The sequence below is a fragment of the Triturus cristatus genome, chromosome 5_2 (assembly GCF_964204655.1).
Source record: "Triturus cristatus chromosome 5_2, aTriCri1.1, whole genome shotgun sequence".
Lineage (NCBI taxonomy): Eukaryota > Metazoa > Chordata > Amphibia > Caudata > Salamandridae > Triturus > Triturus cristatus.
In genome coordinates, this window is record NC_140588.1 from 607,659,488 (window position 1) to 607,680,033 (window position 20,546).

Sequence of the window (20,546 nt, forward strand, 5' to 3'; positions counted from 1 at the left end):
GATCCAAAAGCACCCCCAGTGTATCGATTAGTTATTGATCTGCGCGAATTGAACAAATGCATTGTACCACAATACCCCGTGGTCCCAGATATCTCTTCATTACTGACAGCTATTGATTCAGAGGCAACGTTCTTTACTGTAATTGACCTCAAGAACGCCTTCTTCAGCGTCCCAATTGATCCGGAAAGCCAATATTTGTTCGGATTCAGTTTAAATGGACGAAGTTTTAAATTCGCACGCGCACCTCAAGGATTTACAGAAAGTCCTAGCATCTACAGCCAAGCACTGAAAAGACAACTTGACAGTATCCACATGCCTGCTAACACTGCACTGCTTCAGTATGTCGATGATCTGCTGATCACCGCCCGAAGCGAACCCGGATGTGAAAAAGCATCACTGATGGTTTTACATTTCCTAGCCGACAAGGGGCACAAGGTGTCCCCTTCAAAGCTGCAATTTTGTGCCCAGCAAGTTGTGTACCTAGGGCACTTGCTGTCCAAATGGGGGAGACAGCTCACACCTGACCGTATCCAGTTAATTGTAAACATGCCACCACCCAAGACACAAAAGGAGGTACGGGCCTTCATAGGCCTCACTTCATACTGTAGGCAGTGGATCCCCCAATATGCATTTTTAGCTAAACCACTCATTCAGTTGACAACCCAGGAGGCAGCGACATCGACTGTCCTCCCTTGGACTCCAGAACATACACAAGCTTTTGAAGACTTAAAGAAAGCTTTATGCCAAGCACCTGTTTTAGCGACACCATGTTACAGTAAGCCTTTTACACTCTTTGTTACAGAACGGGAAGGTACTGCTTTGTCAGTACTCACGCAGGAACAAGCAGGATCACACAAGCCATGTGCTTACTTTTCTAGCACGTTAGATCCCGTAGCTCAAGCTCTTCCTGCGTGTCTGAAATCAGTTGCAGCGACAGCTCTAGCGATTAGACAAAGCGATTCCATAGTATTAGGACATCAATTGACAGTACAAGTACCACACGCAGTAGAGGTTCTCTTGAACCGGACACAAACACAACACTTGACTATAGCACGACTGACTGGTTACGAACTCACATTGTTTCAGCCACACATAGAAATCAGACGTTGTAGTACATTAAATCCTGCCACACTTTTGCCCTTAAGTGGAACAGACCCACTGGCACATGATTGTATTGAAGTCATTACTATCACGACGAAACCCAGACAAGACTTGACAGATGTCCCATTACCAGATCCAGACCTGACACTTTATGTAGATGGTTCATGTATGAGAACAAGTACAGGAAAGTTAGTGGCCGCTTATGCAGTCACGACAGACACCGAAGTCATTGAAACCAATTGTATCGACACATTATCAGCTCAAGCAGCAGAGCTTATTGCTCTAACACAAGCCTGTATTCAAGCCAAGAATAGAAAAGTTAACATATACACAGATTCACGTTATGCTTTCGGAGTCGTCCATGACTTCGGCGTTCTTTGGCGCGAAAGAGGTTATTTAACTTCTCACGGTGCCAACATCCAACACGGTCCCCTCATTCAGGCTCTGTTAGATGCAATACATCTACCTACTTCAATATCTATCATGAAGTGCAAAGCCCATACAAAAATTACCGATATTATTTCCCAGGGTAACGACCTAGCAGACCGAACAGCTAAACAAACAGCACAGAATCAGACTCCTGCAACTGACTTGACAAAGACAATAGTTCCGACGCCGACACACTGCATGACAGTTAAGGATCCCGCCCTTGATGTAATTGACATACAGACACATGCTACACCAGAGGAAGTAAAGAAATGGACTGCATTAGGAGGGATCCAAACCGATCAGGGATGGATGACGAAGGGAAAATCTATATGGTTTCTCCCCGACTCAATGGTTCAAGTTATCATTAACACAATACATAGTCCAGCACATCTAGGAGAAAAAGCCATGTTAGACAGTATTCAACACATTTGGTTCAACAAACACTTACGAGCTGCAGCCAAACAGAAAGTCCGAACTTGTATGATTTGTTGCCAGTTCAATCCAGGTAAAGGCGTACCTGTAGAGCAGGGTGGATTTCAACCTCCCGATCACCCTTTTGAAGTCCTCCAGATGGATTATATCCAGATGGAACGATGTTGAGGATTCAAATATGTCCTCGTAGTTGTATGCGCTCTTTCCCGTTGGACAGAGGCGTATCCCGTCTCAGATTACACTGCCCCGACTACTGCCAAACAGTTAGTTCGAGAATTCTTCCCACGGTATGGTATGCCCCGAGTCGTGTACTCAGATAATGGCCAGCCGTTCTCATCCGAGCTAATGAAACACGTTTCACTTCTGTTAGGCTATCAATGGAAATTCCACTGTGTCCGACATCCCGAGGCAGCAGGTCTCGTGGAGCGTCATAATCAAACTCTGAAAATTAGATTGTCCAAAATCTGTAGAGACAAAGGTGTCGACTGGATAGTAGCCTTACCAGTTGCGCTCTTTTACATGAGAATGGTAGCACATTCTCGAACAGGGCTATCCCCGTATGAGGTGGTCTTCGGTAGGCCACCAAATATGTGGGGGACGCCTATACCTCGTAAAATCACTGATGTTGATTGTAATATGCTGAAAGATTACCTGGCTTCCTTGATGTCTGCACTACAATCTTGTCGTTCACAGGTAGCTGCAGCTTTTCCCGATAATACTGAGGTAAAGCCTCATGAAGTGGTTCCAGGTGATCTGGTGCTTGTGAGAAACTTCGACAGGAGGAGCCCGTTGGAGCCTCGCTGGCAACAACCGAAACTCGTTTTACTGACCACGAGGACAGCCGTGAAGATTGAGGGTCGCAAAGGGTGGCTGCACTCGAGCCATATCAAGAAATTTCATGGACTACCATCGGATTTAAACGTTCAGCCCTGCATTCCCTCACCGACGGACTCAAAACTCCCCCTGGTTGAAAAGTCAGAAAAAGAGAACTATAAACTGAAACTAAGGTCTAGCAAGTCAGACAATTTGATTGTTTAAGTCCTCTCCAAGGTGAATCGGTTGAATTTGTCTCTGACATGTATCCTCTAGACCGAAATAGAGAGAGAAATAGACAGAAACAGCTCAGGAAACATGCGTACTGTAAATCACTTCGTAGTCACTGTATAGTGACATTATTAATTATATTTTTTCTAAGTCTTCTGATCATTGTTGCAAGCATACTGTTACATATGTACTATCCTATTTTCAAGCGTGCTTACAATGTTACAGCCGAACATTCTTTTAGTGAACTACCTCCACACGAGTTGTCCTATAGATTTGCGCTGCGCAACAACACATTCATTAGTATGTTACATCATTCCCATCAGACCAGCAACGCTACAAATTGTTGGATATGTGGCCGACTCCCTCCCTATCAGAAATACAAAGGAGTCCTGCCTCTCTTTCCATATCCGTTTACACACAATGGTTCCTGTGGAGCATGGTTTAGTTTAATTAATTCTTTAGATTCAAACACTGTAGTATACCAGAGCAACTGGGTATGGGGAAACCTGAACTTAGTTTTGCTTAAAGCCTGTTATCCTAACAAGGAGGGACTTCCCAAAAGAACAGGAACTGACCTAGAAAATGAAGTATATGGATTAGGTAATTTTACACTTAACCTCATGATTCTAAATGTTGAATCCGAAGCTACACTAGTCTTGCCTGCTATGTCCGTATTACCAGTCAAAGGTGAATTCTGTGTAAGAAAGAATGGTTCAGTACACCTGGGTCATAGTAAATGTAGTACTGTGATCGAATTCAGTGATAAAGGCAAGTCTACATTTAGAGCTTCCCGTCACTCCTACTTCATCTGTGGTCACACCGCATATATACGCCTACCCCTAGATTGGGATGGTACCTGTTACATTGCATTCCTTCTGCCACCTGTTTTCCTAGCCCCTCCTGATTATCATAGAAATAGCAATCTAGTACACCATAGACCCCAGAGAGATACCCCGATTGTTGACTACACCGAAACAGCATGGGAACAATATACCGACTTCAATAAAGGTCTCTTTCCTTACATAGGTGTTGTCTCAAACAGTAAACTAATACGTAGATTAACCAGAACCCTTGAAGCAGTAGTGAATGAAACTACCTCTGCCCTAGGCAACTTAACAGAGGAACAGTCTGCGATGCGGATTGTTGTTCTTCAAAATCGTCTTGTCCTTGACGTCATCCTAGCAGATAGGGGCGGAGCTTGTAGGGTCATCGGATCAAGTTGCTGTGTTTTCATCCCAGAAAACGCGCCATCCGTATATAAAGCCATAACTCGTCTTCACAAGATTGCAAATCAGATACATCAGAATGCAGGCACCTGGACATGGTCCGGTTGGTTCTGGAGTGTGTTGTCAGCCTGGGGATGGAAGGTCCTATCCTTCCTAGGTATTGGCCTTCTCATAGTATTCAGTTGCTGCCTATGTCTACAATGTGGACCAGCGATTTGCGGCCTGTGTGCCACATCGTGTATTCCACGTTCAAGTTTTCATTCAAGATCCCGGAAGAAGAAAGAGGAGCAAATGATGTTACATGAACAGATTGATGGATTCCTGAAGATCGATATTTCATGAGGGTCCGTAGGGGACAAGGAGGGAATGAGGAAATATGAATTTTTATGGTCAAATTGTGTCCCCTATCTAGACCCCAACGGCTCCATGTACATGCTACAAGTACATGTATGTTCCCTCCACTTCAAGCTATGAAGACGCAAATACAATTGTGTCCAACGTTAATATGTACTCTTTCATATCTGCCATGAATGGGCCAGATATTCCGTTCCTAAGTATGCCTTGCCACCGTCTTTATATGGTATACTTTTCACGTTTTCCAGCTCTGGCAAGGTAGGCCCTGAATTCTGCCATCGAGCTTTTTCCTGCTTCTGCCTCTGAATGCTCCAGCCTGGACCTGCATCTGTATCCATGAACTTTGTCTTACTCCCTGTGCGGCTAACGGTGCCTGACGCGGCCTGTTGCCTGCCAAAAACTGTATTCAGCCTTCAAGTTATCTGCTCCGCTCCTCATCCAATGCATTCCTGTCTAGTAGTTTAGGTAAACATCCTTCCAGCTACCGAGCAAAGGGCCCATGCCCCCTCGCATCTCATGTAGACACTTAGACGCTTGTACACGCACTAGCAGTCAGTATAGAATAGGATTTGTCCGAGAAGACCTTTCCTTCTAGATAATAAAGTTCTTTAAACACAAGATATTAGATATGATTTAGGACTAGGTTGTCCTGACACCCCAGACTTCTGTCTCCTCATGTAGGGCTAAATGTCAAGTTCCCTTCACCCTCTAGTTACACGTCAATCACACGTCATGCGGCTGTGCGCGCATCTCTGCCATGTATTTTTGCTGACTTTGCAGGATTCTCTTATGGATCCACCCATTTGTGTCACCATCATAATGACGTTTCTAGTATACGCCTCTATGCACGCCTATTATTACGCCTTTTTCATTACGTATGTGTATTCTTATCTGTATTATCAGCTGTTACGCCTCCTGCATCTGTCTTACTGTAATGCATTTCATATATATATATTTACTTGTCTATAATGTATTGCTGATCCCTTCCTGAACCTTCGTGGTGACGGAACTCGATTGCCTGGTTCGAACCATCATTCCTTTGTAAGGAATAAATACCCTATTATACCCTCGAATACCACGGATTCTGCCTCTTATTTTACTGAGTTATTCTTATTGAATTTTACCGCATAAAAATAGTACAGGTAAATTAAAATATTTACCACACTGGTGTTGGCCGATGTGTTTGTGTCGGGGGATGCCGAGGACGAGTCAGGCGGCGGTGTTCTATATTGTCTGGAGTTGACAGAGTAGGGACTTGTTGATGCCAGCGTAGTCTACCTTTCTGTAGTCCAGTCTGCTGGTGAAGAGTGCGTGGGTGACTGTCTTCCTTGACACAGGGGGGATCCACTTGAACATCTTGCGGAGGATGAGGAGGGTGTTGAACCAGCTGGAGGTGACGGCGTTAACCTGTCGGTTCATGGCGAGTGATGAGTCGAGTATGATGCCGAGGTTCTTGGCATGGTCTGAGGAGGGAGGTGGGCTTCCGAGAGCGGTCAGCCGCCAGGTGCTGTCTCATGCAGAAGGAGTGGTACCAAGGACGAGGACTTCTGTTTAGCTTCAGGCAGCTGTTGGTCATCCAGACTGCGACGTCTTGCATTGCTTTCTGGAAGTTGAGTTTGGCAGAGGTGGGGTCTTTGGTGAGGGAGAGGATGAGCTGGGTGTCGTCGGCGTAGGATACAATGTTGAGGCTGTGTTGGTGGACAATGGCTGCGAGGGGGGCCATGTAGATGTTGAACCACCTCGAATATGAAGGTGCTTCCGCCAACCTCCAATTCTGGAGAATTAGAGAGTGAGCAATGAGGGAGGAAATAGCTAGAAAAGTCTTCTCCACTTTTGTCAAGTTTACCTTAGATCTAGTAATATCGAAGAGGGCTACCTCAGCCTCTGGATCTAACCTCTTCTGGATCGCCTGGCTTATGGGCGAAAAAATCTTGACCCAAAATGGTCCTAGCCTTAGACACATAAAGAATATATGTAGCCAAGCCCCTTCCTCTTCTGCCTGACAGTGGAAGCATCTATTCTCTACTTCAGGATATTTTTTTTGAGTGTTTTAGGTGTATAGTATGCCATCCACCGAGGCAAAAAGACCATTCTTTTAAAATTGGCAGCTCTTAAGGCCTTGCTCCCAACTGTGATATGATCTGCCACTTCTGATTTGACACAGTACATTGAGTTTCCCGGGTTACTCTTTCTAAGAATTTTTCGACCACTGGAGATTCCCTTTAGTTACAAAGCAGACGGTACCAATTACCCACCCCTCTTACTTTTGCTCCAAATAGAGCAGTCACCAGCTTAGTTGGGGGGCCACTAAACGAAAAATTGTATCTGTTCAGAAAATATATGATCTGTAAATATTCGAAAAAGCCAGGCTTACTCCGTTCACTGCATCTATTTTGAACCTCTTGCCAGGTAATTACTCTGTTCTTCATTAAAAAGTGCCCCAGCTCTTCTAGACCACATTCCTTCCAATTTCTAAGGTGACTAGATTGGATTTGAAGACCCAAACTTTTGCATTCACCTAATTTTAGATAGTAAAACACCGAAGAACCAGCTTGCTTAAAAAAAAGACTGTAGTCTAAAGAAATACTCCTGCAGAGTCTCATATCTAGTCCTCTTGGGGAGTTTAGATGTTTTTAGAAATATCAGGATCTGCAAACCAGATTCCTGAACCATTTTATCCATAAAAAAGTTATCTAATAAACCATTTGATTCCAGCAAACGAGCTGTTAAATCTAGGGTAGCCGCTTGATAATAAGTACGGATTTTCAGTAATACTAACCCACCCTGATTGATATCCAATTGTAGCGCCAAGAGTTTAACCCTGGGTGCCTTCTTACTCCAGACAAACTCTCTAAACATAGTTTGTAGCTCTTTGAAATAACTAGAATTCATTTTTATGGGTATATTTGTAAAAAGAAAAACGAGTAGATGGAGTATGGACATTTTGATGAGAGCTACACGGCCTATCAAAGTTAATGGTAAAAGCGACCAATTATCCAGCATTTTTTCTATTTTACCCCTTCATAGTTCAATTTATATAGCTGCCCATATTGGTTTGAGACATATATCCCCAAATAGCGTATTGGATCCGACTTAAGGGCTTGGTGTTTGAGGTTTACGGGAAGAAAAGCGCAGTCAGTAATTGAAGTTAGAATCTCTGTTCTGAAATGGACAGTCAATGGAATCTCTCAGGTGCATAAATCAGGAGTGGCATGCTCCCATTTTAGCTTGAAGGTAACAACATGGCAGCTAAAGTCACTTGTTTGGTTGGTCCACTTCTCAACCAGGTTCATCCCTTATTCCACTCTATTTCAAATCACACGGTTATGCCAAAGAGGGCACTTTCATACAAGAACATTTCACAAGTTTGAATAGTGAAGAAAGCTTTACAAACCTTATAGAAGTTCCTTCAAAATGTCAAAGTCAAATCTATGTGAGGAGGACAGAGTGACAAAGAAGAAGTTAAGCTATATGCAGATGCACAGTTGCATGGGGTTTATAGTTTTGGTTCCACGTAATCACTCACTGGTTTGATATAGATGAAGTAAAGTAACTCCTCCTGTTTATTATACATACATTGTAAGCAACCAAGAAATTCCTTGATCATACGAGATAGGGCTTGAGTGCAAGTTTCCATAAAACGCCATGGATATTCAAGGAGAATTACAGTATTGTTATTAATGTAAACTTAGGAGGTAAATTATTGTGCATATCAAGGAGGCCTTTCAACTTTTAAAAGTGACCTTTTGCGATCCCTATTAGAATATTGTAGACATCATTTTGTATGGGAATGGATTGTCAATTTTTTCATCTCATCTTTTTTACTTTACCTTTAATTCTAGGCAGAACTAATGTGCCTTTTCTCTGCACTGATAGACCTGTCACTAATATCTTCCTTTTCCACCTTCCTCCTTCATGAGATTCATTAAACCATAACTTCTTTGACTTTTCGTGCAGGGCAGGTGCTCTAAGTAGATTGCATGTGAGAGCCTGCTTTCCAAAGGAGAAAAAAATGAAGATAGTGCGCAAAACCCTCAACACTGTCACTGAATCCACTATGTATTAACTGCTGCTGGTGAACAAAAACTGTTAGGACTGCACACTGCTTGCAACACTAGGCACATATTTATGAGTTGAGTTGCATCACTTTTGCACCATGCAAGTTGGTGCAAGAGCGATTCAAGTCCTAAACTGGATTCAAGGCTACTTTGTGGTGCCATGAGTGGCTCTATAAATCTGGAGTAAAGCAATACAGCACAAATCACTGTGTTGCCTTACTCTACACTTGGGAGGCATTCCATGGGCACTGCATTGGTGTTCCCACGCAACTTCCATGTTTTTGATGCATTAAAATCTGGGAATGTGCCAAAAAGAAACGCCTTCCCAGAAAGGCGCAACAGGGAGACATATCTTTATTTTGCATCTTTACTTCCTCTTTCTATATGTGCTTCAGAATGCAAAGAAGAATTTGCCGCTTAGAATTGTTTTTGTGCAGGAACCTTCTTCCTTCACAAAGAAAATCATGCATGCAACACAGGCATAGGCAGCCAAAAGGCTATCAGCGCATGGGAAAAGACAGGAATGTGCCGTATTGCCTTACATGCTGCACATTCCTGCCCTTTCCCTGTCAGGCAGTGCAACACAGCAAGGTGACTGGCTGAGATGCACTGCACTGCATGACTTTTATCATAAATCTTCCCCCAAGAGAGTAGACAGCCATTGTGTAGGGCAAGTGTAAAGTGCAATCACCTGTTATTGGAAACCCCCTAACAGCAGGATTAAAGTTGGTTGGATTTCGGACGCATATATTCTCCTCCAGTTACCAATACTGGGGGCTTTGGTAACTCAAGCGGGAATGAAGTACCTCTGGCACTGTCTTTGCAATCTTTAGGCCTCGTGGGTCCAAATAGCAGCGCCAGGAGCAAAAGTTAAATAGGCCTCTCCCCTTGAAGGGTTTACACACAAAGATACATTTCACCCTAAATGTATGATTATAACCGAATTTAACGTTTTGATGCATAAGAGGAATTATCAAAGGCATTCCTGACAGGCATATGCACATTTACTAGGGTAGGTATATCTACCACAAATGCGCTTACCTCTGAGTTTATAAACCTCACTCAAGGCATGGTTTGACTTGGAAGGTTGGCAACAACTACTAACATGCACGTTTCAGATTTTTATTTTTAAACTTCTCAAACCGTTTTCCACCCTGGAAATGTTTGGAGATTTACTCCAGCACAGAGATGGATAACTCCACTTCTAGGGTGGGAAGGGGAAATAATCACCAAGAGTCACTTCCTATTATTGTACTGGGTCAAAGGTCATATAATGTTACTTGCATCATTCATGTTAAAAGGCATGCTCTGTCACTTCCAATATCCATAATGATTTAGAGACTCGACATAAAGGAAGCATACTCCATTGCATGTTTTTTGGTTGCATATCATTAATAAATGAGTGTTTCTGTGTTAGTTTCCACATCCTTTCACCTAATGTTTCTCCTGATGCGTCATCTTTACAGTATGAGGCATCATGGTTCAAGGAGTTACAGACACGTCAGTATTTCTGACGTATCTGTAGCCGCAAAAATGATGCATTGCTGGAGTGTGTTACAAAAGTGACGCAACTTCAGCAAGGGTCATTAAACATGGGCAAGTCCCATGTGAAATGTGCCTGCGTCAGTCTTATGCCTGCCATGAGGCAGGCGTGAGATATTGACGCATTAGCGTCCTAGAAGTGGCGCAGTGAAATCTTATAGATTTCACAGCGTCACTTCTATGACCCTTTCTTGCTTCGGAACGCCCCTCCTGCATACATTATACCTGGCGCAGGTATAATGTGGCGCAGGTATTTACAAAGTGGCGTATCTACCTAGATGCATCACTTTGTAAATATGGTGCAACAAGAGTCATTTTTTACACCGCTGGTGCGTCACGAAAAGTCATGCATCAGAGCCGCAAAAGTGACGCGAGGGCTCATAAGCCCCTAAAAGAGAAAGAAAGAAAGAATAGTACTGCGCCAAATTACAAAAGCCCATAGACCTTACCAGCAACATAATCAAGATGATCTAGTAAGGAGCCACTAGCACGTCAGAGAATTAAAAACAACGTTGTTATGACAATAAACAGGGACAATGTAGTTATGACATACCTGAAAACCAAATTATGTGGCATTTGTCTAAATTGCGTCGCAAAAAAAGGCAAATTGGAGGCAAAACGCGGCATTATCTGTGGCAGTATCCTGCGGTTGTTTAACACACATTCACACTGTGAGGCCAAAAGTTCTACATCACTAGCAGCTGTTTATGACCCCAATACAGCAATCAGCAAGTGTAAAGTGACCAGATGACCTGTGCAAAAAGTCTGCCAAGGAACCTTTTTAGCAGGTTTCGATTGGCTTAAGCTATAAATGTATGCTTTTAGGTTGAAATCTGCACATTATACAGCAGATGGTGTAATAGAAGGCAGGCGTGGAAAACCCACAATGAAGGCAATGCTGGCTGGGGCCAAACAATCGCATAAGTTCAGCAGCCCTGTCAATGATAGTGGAAAATTAGCCATGGCTTCCAGTAATGGTGCCGGCACAGCGGCAGATTGACAGACAGCAGTCAGGAGCACACGAGTAAAATGTGAAAAGGAGGAGAGCCTGAAGTGTAAACAAGATAGGCCAACACATACCCCTCAATTTATTAGCGGGCCATAATGATATAGAAATGATTTTTTCTACATTAATTATCATTCCGGCTTTCATTTTTTAATCTCCACTCCATCATGAAAACATCTGGCAGAAGAAAGGGTTTAACATCTGCCAAAATATATCTCCCGCTGGTTTTTGCTTAGAGAGAAGTTGCATAATTACCACTATATTTAGTTTCCACCTGATTTTTCTTACAAAATCGTTCGAGTTAACCACTTTTATGAATTGCCAAGAATCCACTGCCAGCACGGGAACATGATGCGCACGCCAGTGATTCGAGAAAGAACGCGTACCTCTGCTGGGGTTTGGTACAATACAGTACGTTCCGGTAAACAAATGTGCATTTTCTTTCCGAGGCAGAAGGGATTATTTTGCGCAATCTTAGTACCTCGTAGAACATTTAGTCCTGTTTGATAGAAACAAAATTTATTTTTAAATTAAGATGCTAAACCATTGCACAACTCGACATACATTTATATGCATACAGGTGTGTAGTGTAACATTTTATTTATTACCATTGCTGAGTCTGTCGAAAGGTCATAACTCACGAGAGGTGAACACTCGCCTCCCTCACCCATGGTATTATCATATTAGCTCCATATATGGTTTATGCCATGCTATTTCTTCATATGGACTTGTTTTAACAAAAGATATTTAACCAAAACCAGGATTCAATGGATTACATTTGTGCAGTGTGGTAAATTAAAGTTGAATACACCTGGTGACTTCTAGAAGAGTTGTTTACCTGTTTTTATAATCAAGGGTCTCTTGTTGGCAGAGGTAGGTACCTTTGTCCAAATAGGGACCCTTGCTTCTAGTCAGGGTAAGGGGATACACACATTAGATAGCCCATGCACTCACCTTTTTGTAGCTTGGCACGAGGAGACAGGCTTATCACAGAGGTAATATGTAAGTATTTGTACTCAAAACACACAGTAATAAAGTGATAACACCACAAATGGACACCACACCAGTTTAGGAAAATAAAGTATCTTTATCTAAAGTCAACAAGACCAAAACACCTAAAGTCCAACATGCATGTAATAAGAATATGACTTTTTGAAGGTTTCAAGTAACTTGGTTCATAGAAAACTATGAATGCGTGATTCTACACAAAGTACCTGTAGATGCGTCAAAATTCACAAGGCCAAACAGCCGCAGAGAAGCAAAGCGTCGAGAAAGAAAGAAATGTGTCAATTCCTGAGTCCTTGGGGAGGCGATGCAACAGTTCTGCTGCACGCAGGAGAAGTGATGGGTGAAATCTGGACTGTAGGGGGAAGTGATGCGTTGACTCCAAGACGGTTCTGGTTCATGGGTGATGCGTCGGGAAAACTTGCCTCACAGGTGCACTGCGTTGGAATGTGGGATGCGCTGGCGATCGATGCGGCGGTGCAAGCGGCGGTGCAAGCGGCGCTGCGCTGGTTTCTTCAGCCGCGATCTCACAATGTGTCGGTTCTAGCAGGTGCGACAGGTGCTGTGTTGTCTTTGCAGTGGCACGGCGATGCATGGAAATTCTTCTCACACAGCGGTGCTGCATCGGGAAAACTGCTGCAAGAAGGGCGATGCGCCAATTTTCTCAGTTCTTCGGGCTTCTTCCATCTCCCAACAGCAGGAACATCCTCCAGAGGCCCAGAACTGGAATAGGCACCTCCTGGCATGTCAGAACTCTCAGCAGCTGAGTTCAGGGGAGCAGATGGTGAAGTCTTTGTGTCCCTGAGAATTCAGAACAGGAGGCCGGCACACACAGGCCCTTGGGGATTCATCTTCAAGCACGTTCACAGCAAAGTTCCAGTCTGTGTCCTTTCCGTGGCAAAAACAGCAACTGCAGACCAACCCCACACAGCACACAGCAAAGGGACAGTACTCCTCCTCACAGGTCTTCAGCTCTTCTCCTTGGCAAAGGATCCTCTTGAGCCCAGACATGATCTAAAGTTCTGGGGTTTAAGGTCTACAACTAATACCCCATTTTGTCTTTGTTCTCTTTATGCAAGAGTCTCTGAGCCCAGTCCAAACCAGTTCTTTACTTACTGGTGCAGTATGACCACAGGGGGTGGATACAGCATTGTGCAAGGGAGATAGGTGTCAATCAGTGCAAGGAAATATCCTCCCACTACTCTAAATGCAGCCAAGCCCAATTCAGCTGAGCTCTGAGTTATCCATCCTCAGCCCCTGTCACTCCAAAACCAGACAGTCAATCCAGAACCAGGCAGAGGCACACAGAATGATGTGTTATTAAATTCTGAGTTCAGAGAGCCTAAACTTTATTTCTATACCTTGTCCCTATGTGAAGATATACTTGTAAGTTGTTACTATGTATCTCCCATTCTATCTTATGGGGCAGATAGCCTTTCAAGAGTGAAAAAAAGTAAATTGGCAGTATTTCGCTATCATGACATGTCACAAACACCAGTACATGTTCTGCCTTTCACACACACTGCTAGGCATGGGCGGTAAATTCCGTTCCGCTAATTTGGGTAATTTTGCGTCCCGCGGAGAACGCAAAATTGCCCAAAAACGCTGCGTTCCGGGGCTTTGCGGAATTTATTGCATGTTCGTGTTCTCAAAATACGTGTTCATAAGATATTTCCCCCCGAGCACGCAAAACAGCGATGGCGAACAGGAAAAAAGCATTGTGAACAAGCAATTCCGCGTGTTCGCGGAATTTCTTGCTGTTCGCGGAGATTTTTTACCGCTTTGCGTAGCGTGACTACGCAAATTCCGCCCACCCCTACACACTGCACTCTGGCCAGGGGGTATCTTGGGCCTACCATGCGGATGCCTTACATGTAAGAAAAGGGAACGTTAGGGCCTGGTAAGTGGGTGCACTTGCCAGGTCGACATGGCACTTCAATACTGCGCACAGACACTGCAGTGGCAGGTCTGAAGTTCCTTTTCAGGGCTACTCATGTGGGTGGCAGAATCTGTGCTGCAGGCCTACTGGTAGTATTTGATTTACAGGTCCTGGCACACTCCGTGCACTTTACTAGGGACTTACCCGTAAATCAAATATGCCAATCAGGGATAATGAATTGTAATAACAATTCACACAGAAAGCCCTTGTACTTTTGACACTGATCAGCAGTGGCAAAGTGCCCAAAGCATCTAAGCCAACAAAAACGAAATCCAGCACAGCAGCAAAAATACAGGAGGTAGAGGCAAAAATTCAGGGGACACCACGCCAAAGATGCCAAGACTAACGCCTGTGTAGACTATTTGTTACATGCGATCTGTGAGCCAGTAAAAAGTGATTTCCTCATATGGATTTTCCTTTACTATTGTGCTAAACTCTAAAGGTCCCATTTGCACCGTAGTATGTGTGAAAGTGCGTTTATACATATATAGCTATACTTATCACACAATTCATAAATCCACTTTGTTTCCATCCCACAAATACATTTTTGGGAATTGGAAGGACCAGACGATGTGAAAGGTCAGAAGATACCGATTGGGGATTAAAGATTTCACTCAGAAAAGTTGAATAGGTCAAAAAGACTCATACTTGAAGAAGCGGATTTCCGAATCTGCATTCAGATTGGCAGGGAAGCTGTACAGAGGAGCTTTGCTTTCCCAGTGTGATCCAAGCTTATCTTGGAGCACGAGCCCTTTTATGTCTGGCAGCTGAGCTCATGCAATTTTTTATTCCATTCCCACGCGCGTTCTTTTGAAGGTTGTCCCATATAAAGTGCTTCATTAACTATTAAAAGAAAAATATACTGGGGGTGCCCGGGGAAAGTATCCTCAGCAAAGATTAGGAACTCGTTGTGCACATAACTGTTTCAGTTGTCTATTAAATAAAAACGAACGTGTGTGGAAGCGTGCAGGATGTGTTTACGGTTGATTTAAAATCTTCTATCCTAAAGCAAACAAACTCTGTCACACTATTTTTACTCCACTGCATAGGAGCACTGACGACTTTTACTAGAGGCTTGTTGTTTTGATCTAGGAATAGCTGCCAAGAGACACAAGGTCACAGTGTATTCTAGGGCTGGCAGTTCTGCATTACAGTCTGCAGTACATTTAAATTTAGACATCTGCCTGAAATAATTTCATGAATACGAATATTGTATATACAGAGACTGATGGAGTATTTCTTCCATATTGTTTGAGTCTAGGAATCTCAGGAGCGAGCATTGTAATGTAGGGGGTTGCCCTGGGGGGGAAGTGTATTCTGCCAATTCCTGCCCCACAAACTACCAAGACACCGTAGGTATGTGTAACTGCGTTTATTTTCGTACAGAGAAGAGCGCCGGGCACAAAGCGGACCTCGCGGGTGAATCGCGGTCCTCGCGCATGCGCAGTCGGTCCGAATCACGCGTTCCCGCGCGCTGTGTCATCACGCAGCGCTCGGGAACTAGAGCGCGACACTACATATCTCCCTTCTTTTCCAAACAAAACACAAAACAAAAGTCTTACTGTGTCCCCGACAGTTCAGCTGCTCCCCAGTTCATAGTCTCTGAAGCGGCTGGGTCTTACCACGGCTCTGCCTGCCCTGGTACGCCTTGCTGGAGCGGGGCTGCTCTCTGGGGTGCTCTCCCCCTCTGGGCTCCCTGCTTGGCCTCTCCGCGTGCTCGTTCCTCCTCCCCTCGGGGTTCTGCCTTCTTCTCTGCTTGGCCCCACGGAGGTAGGGGACGGTTGCCCCTGCGGCACTTCACTGCTCTCTTCTCCGCGTCCTCCTGCCTCTTCTGCTGTGTTGTTACCTTCTTCTTCTCTGGTGCTTGCTTCCTGAGTCTCTCCACCTGTCTCCTCCTGGGGCCAACCTACAATGCGGTTGCACTTGGACATCCGATCTTGCGACCACACTTTTCCGTCGCTGAGCAGCGCTGCTCTGTCGTACACCTCCTTCACCTGTAGGGGAGGGCTGTACTTGCTGTCTCCCTTCCTTTTCTTCATTGCCGATCTGACTCTCACCCATTCCCCTCTCTCCAGGGTGGTGGGCTTCACTCTCCTCCTTTGGTTATAATATTCAGTGTAGATTTGCTGGGCCCTCGCCAGGTTATGTTGTACCACGGCTGGCGACCACTTGCTGGTTACAGTCTTCTCTCTCCATACTACATTGTCCCTGGTGAAAGGATGCCTCCCCCTTAGGCTTTGGAAAGGGCTGTACCCCGTGCCAGTGGGGGTGATGCGGTACGCCCATATCATCTTCTGCACCTCTTTCTCCCAGTCCTTTCCCATCATGATCGCTGCTTGGATGGAACCCATGATGACTCGATTGAACCGTTCCACCTGTCCGTTGCTCGCTGGATGGTACACAGACGTGTGTTGCACCTTGATACCGTTCCTTTCAGCATACTGGTACCATTTGTCGGACGAGAATTGTGGTCCGTTGTCACTCAAGATGACCCTGGGGATCCCTTCCCGAAGGAATACCGACGTCGCGAACTTGATCACTGCCTCCATGTCCATTGTTTCTCGCGTGTCTATCTCCGGCCATTTGGAGTACTTGTCCACCAGGACACACAGGTATTTGGGCGTCCCTTGGCTGTCCAATACTGGACCCAGAATGTCAATCGCCACTTCTTCCCACGGATCCTTTGGTAACGGGAATCTCCCCAGTTCCGGCCGTAGCAGATGTAGTGTCTTGTCTGCTCTCTGGCATTGGTCGCATTCCCAACATGCCCCTCTACTTGTTTGTCCATTCCCGGCCACCAGTACATGTGTTTCACTCTCAGCTTAGTTTTCACTATCCCCATGTGTCCTTCATGCAGCATATTGACTAGGCGGGCCACCAATGCAGCTGGGGGAATGACTCTTTCACCTCTGTACAGGAAGATGCCTTCGTCTCCCACTGACAGCTCTTCTCTGACCTCATAAAACTTCCTGAGCTCCTCCCTCAGTCGCCATTTCTCTGGCCAGCCGTGGACAATGTGGTCCTTGACCTCCTGTATTTCGTGGTCCCCTTCATATGCTTCGGACCATTCTTGCCTGCTTATGACCTTTTCGAGGTCCTCCAACACCGCCACCATTTCTTCTTCTCCCGCTGTTTCCTCGGGGGCCCTCTCCATTGCTGCTGCCCTGCTTAGGTAGTCTGCGACCTTGTTCAGCGTCCCCGGTATGTATTCCACCTCATACCGGTATTCTAGCAACTTCAGCGTCATCTTGGCTATGCGTGGTGTGGCGCTGGCATGTCCACTAGAGGTAAGTACCTTTACCAACGGTTTGTGGTCCGTCTTGAGTGTGAACATCGTGCCCCATAGAAATTGGCGGAATCTTCCCATGGCCCATACCACCGCCAGCATTTCCTTTTCGATCACACTGTATCTTTGTTCCGTAGGTGACAGTGATCTGGACGCAAAGCAGAGAGTTTCCGTCATGCCTCCCTTCCTCTCTTGCATGAGGACTGCTCCCAATCCTCTCTCGCTGGCGTCCGTAGTCAGTATAGATTTCCCTTGTGGATCGTAACCTTGGAGGGGCACCGCTTGGCTGATGTCCCGCTTCAGCTCTTCGAATTCTTTCTGTGCGTCCTCTGTCCACCTGAACGCCGTCTTGTTCTGCATTAACAGTCTCAGATGGTGTGTTTTGGAAGCGAAGCGTTGGACGAATTTGCTATAGTACTCCGCCATACCTAAGAACGATCTTACTTCTTCTTTGGTGGACGGAGCCGTGGCGTTGCAGATGGCGTTCACGTTTTCTCGCTTGGGAGTGATACCATGGCCCCCTATTTCGTGTCCCAGGTAGGTGACTGACCTCATCCCTAGGCGGCACTTCTCCCATTCTGCTGTCAAGCCCTTGGCTTCCAACACCCGAAGCACCTTGTCCAATTTCCTGTCGTGGTCTTCCCTGTGCGACCCCATCACCAGAATGTCGTCTTGGAAATATTGGAGGCCGTCGATGTCTTTGAGGAGGCGATGCATCAATTTTTGAAATACTGCCGCGGCGGAAGCCAGGCCAAACGGCATCCTGCGGAATTGGTAACATCCAAACGGCGTTATGAAGGAAGTCAATTTCCTGCTGGTCGGGTGTAGGTCGATCTGGTGGTACGCAGAGGTAAGGTCAATGGTGGAGAACCACTGTATGCCTTTTGTTTTCAACAGCATCTCCTCAATGCGTGGTAACGGGAATTTCTCCACTACCACACACTTGTTGAGTTCACGAAGGTCCACACACAACCGAACCTGGCCATTGGGTTTGGCTGCTACTACCAAGGGGGCCAGCCACTCTGAGCTGTCAATAGGTTCAATGATTCCATTTTCCTCCAACCTTCGAAGTTCAGTCTGGACCGCCTCTCTGACGGTTAGCGGGATATTGCGTACCTTAAGCGATACTGGTCTCGAATTTTCCTTCAGTACTATTTTGTGGGTGAACTTCTCCAACTTCCCCACTGTCCCTCCGAAGACTTTCGGAAATTTCCTTCTCATTTCTCCCAAGTCTGGCCAGCTCCCTTGCGCCGTAAGTAGAACTTGTACTTCTCCTCCAGGGTCTAGCTTAATCCCGAGGTCTCCTTGGTCCATCCACCCCAGGACGGACGGGCCTCTTTCCGCCACGTACAGCTTGCACTCTGCACATCTTCCATTGAATTCAAAGTTTAACTTTCTGTATCCCACCATGGGAATGGGTTCTCCCATGTATGACACCGGACGTATGTCTGGTGGAGCCAGGCTCGATCCCAGGCTGGGCTCGAAGTCTTCCTTCCACACTGCTCTTTGCACTATGGTATACGGCGATCCCGAGTCTGCTACAATCTGTATTGGCACGCCGCCAATTCGCATGTCGTAGAGAGGCTTGCGGGAACGCTTTTGCCCCACACTCAATACAGGTTCGTCGACGCACAATATCTCGTCTTCCTCCTCTTGTCCATCTTCTTCCTCTGGTTGTTCGTGCATCACATACTTCACTATCTGTTTCTTCGTCTTCCTGCGGCACACCTTTTCGTAGTGCCCCACAACTCCACAAAACGTGCACTTAGCCCGGAAGGCTGGACATCGCCTGTCTTGCGCGAAATGCGTCGAACTTCCACATCTGTAACAGCCTGTGCTGGCCTCCCCGCTCGGCCTCCATGTCTTCCCTGGATTCCCTTTCCACTTATTCTGACCTTTCCCTTCCAGCACCGCGGTTTTGTTCCGCCCCTGTGGTCCTGCATCATCCACCTTGTTCACCATGGTGCGCTGACTGGTTTCCTTTTTGGCCGCTTCTGCGCACCTTTTTGACATCTCCGCCTTTTTCACTAAGGCTATCACTTCCTTCAGCGACGCTTAACTGTTCGCCCACAGTTTGTCCTGTACGTTTTTGTTGGTGGTGTGCATGACTATCTGGTCCTTTATGAACTCCTCCGTCAGTGCTCCATACTTGCACGTTATCGCCAGCTTCCTCAGTGCCGACACGTAGTCGTCGATGGATTCGCCTGGCTCCTGCTTCCTTTGCTGGAAGTTGTATCTGTCAATGGAGACACTTACTGCGGGTCGATAATGGTTATCGAGATCTTCTAGTGCATGGTTGAACACGTCCGTGTCCGCACTCTGTCTGACTGCGGGTACCATTGTCTGATAGACCCTTATCCCTTCCGGGCCCAAATTATGCAGCAAGATCCGTTTCTTCCGCGCGCTGGAAAAGGCTCCCCCATTTTCATCTTCTAACGCCTCCACGTAGTTCTTGAAGTACTCCCTCCAATCTTCCCACTTCATTTGGGGTTCTCCCGGTTTCGGTAGAAACGGGATTGGATTGGTAAGCGCGGATGCTTGTGCGTTCATTCTGGCGCCTGCCACTGGCGCTGCTCCCGGGCCTCTCGGGCTGCCTGGCGCGTTCGCGCTCTCACCTTGCGGACTGTCTTGCCGTTGGGGTTCGTCCGCTCTCCTGTCCCTGTGCGCTGCTGCGTCCGCCAGGGTCCTCCTTGGGTTCGACAGGTCCCCGCCTTCTTGCACTTGCTCGTGCTTGTTTCCTGGGAGCACCTTCCGTCTCACCACTGCCTCTGCCACGCTCTTCTCTTGTTGTGTTCCCAGAGGGTGTTTTTTCTCCCTCCTGAGGCCTTCACTGGTGTCCTTCTTGCTCTTCAGCATTCCACATGGTGTGTCTTTCTCTAGGTCCCTCTGTTGGTCCTTCCTGCATGCAGGTCCCACGCTCGTCGCCACTGTAATGTAGGGGTTGCCCTGGGGGGAAGTGTATTCTGCCAATTCCTGCCCCACAAACTACCAAGACACCGTAGGTATGTGTAACTGCGTTTATTTTCGTACAGAGAAGAGCGCCGGGCACAAAGCGGGCCTCGCGGGTGACTAGCGGTCCTCGCGCATGCGCAGTCGCTCCGAATCACGCGTTTCCGCGCGCTGC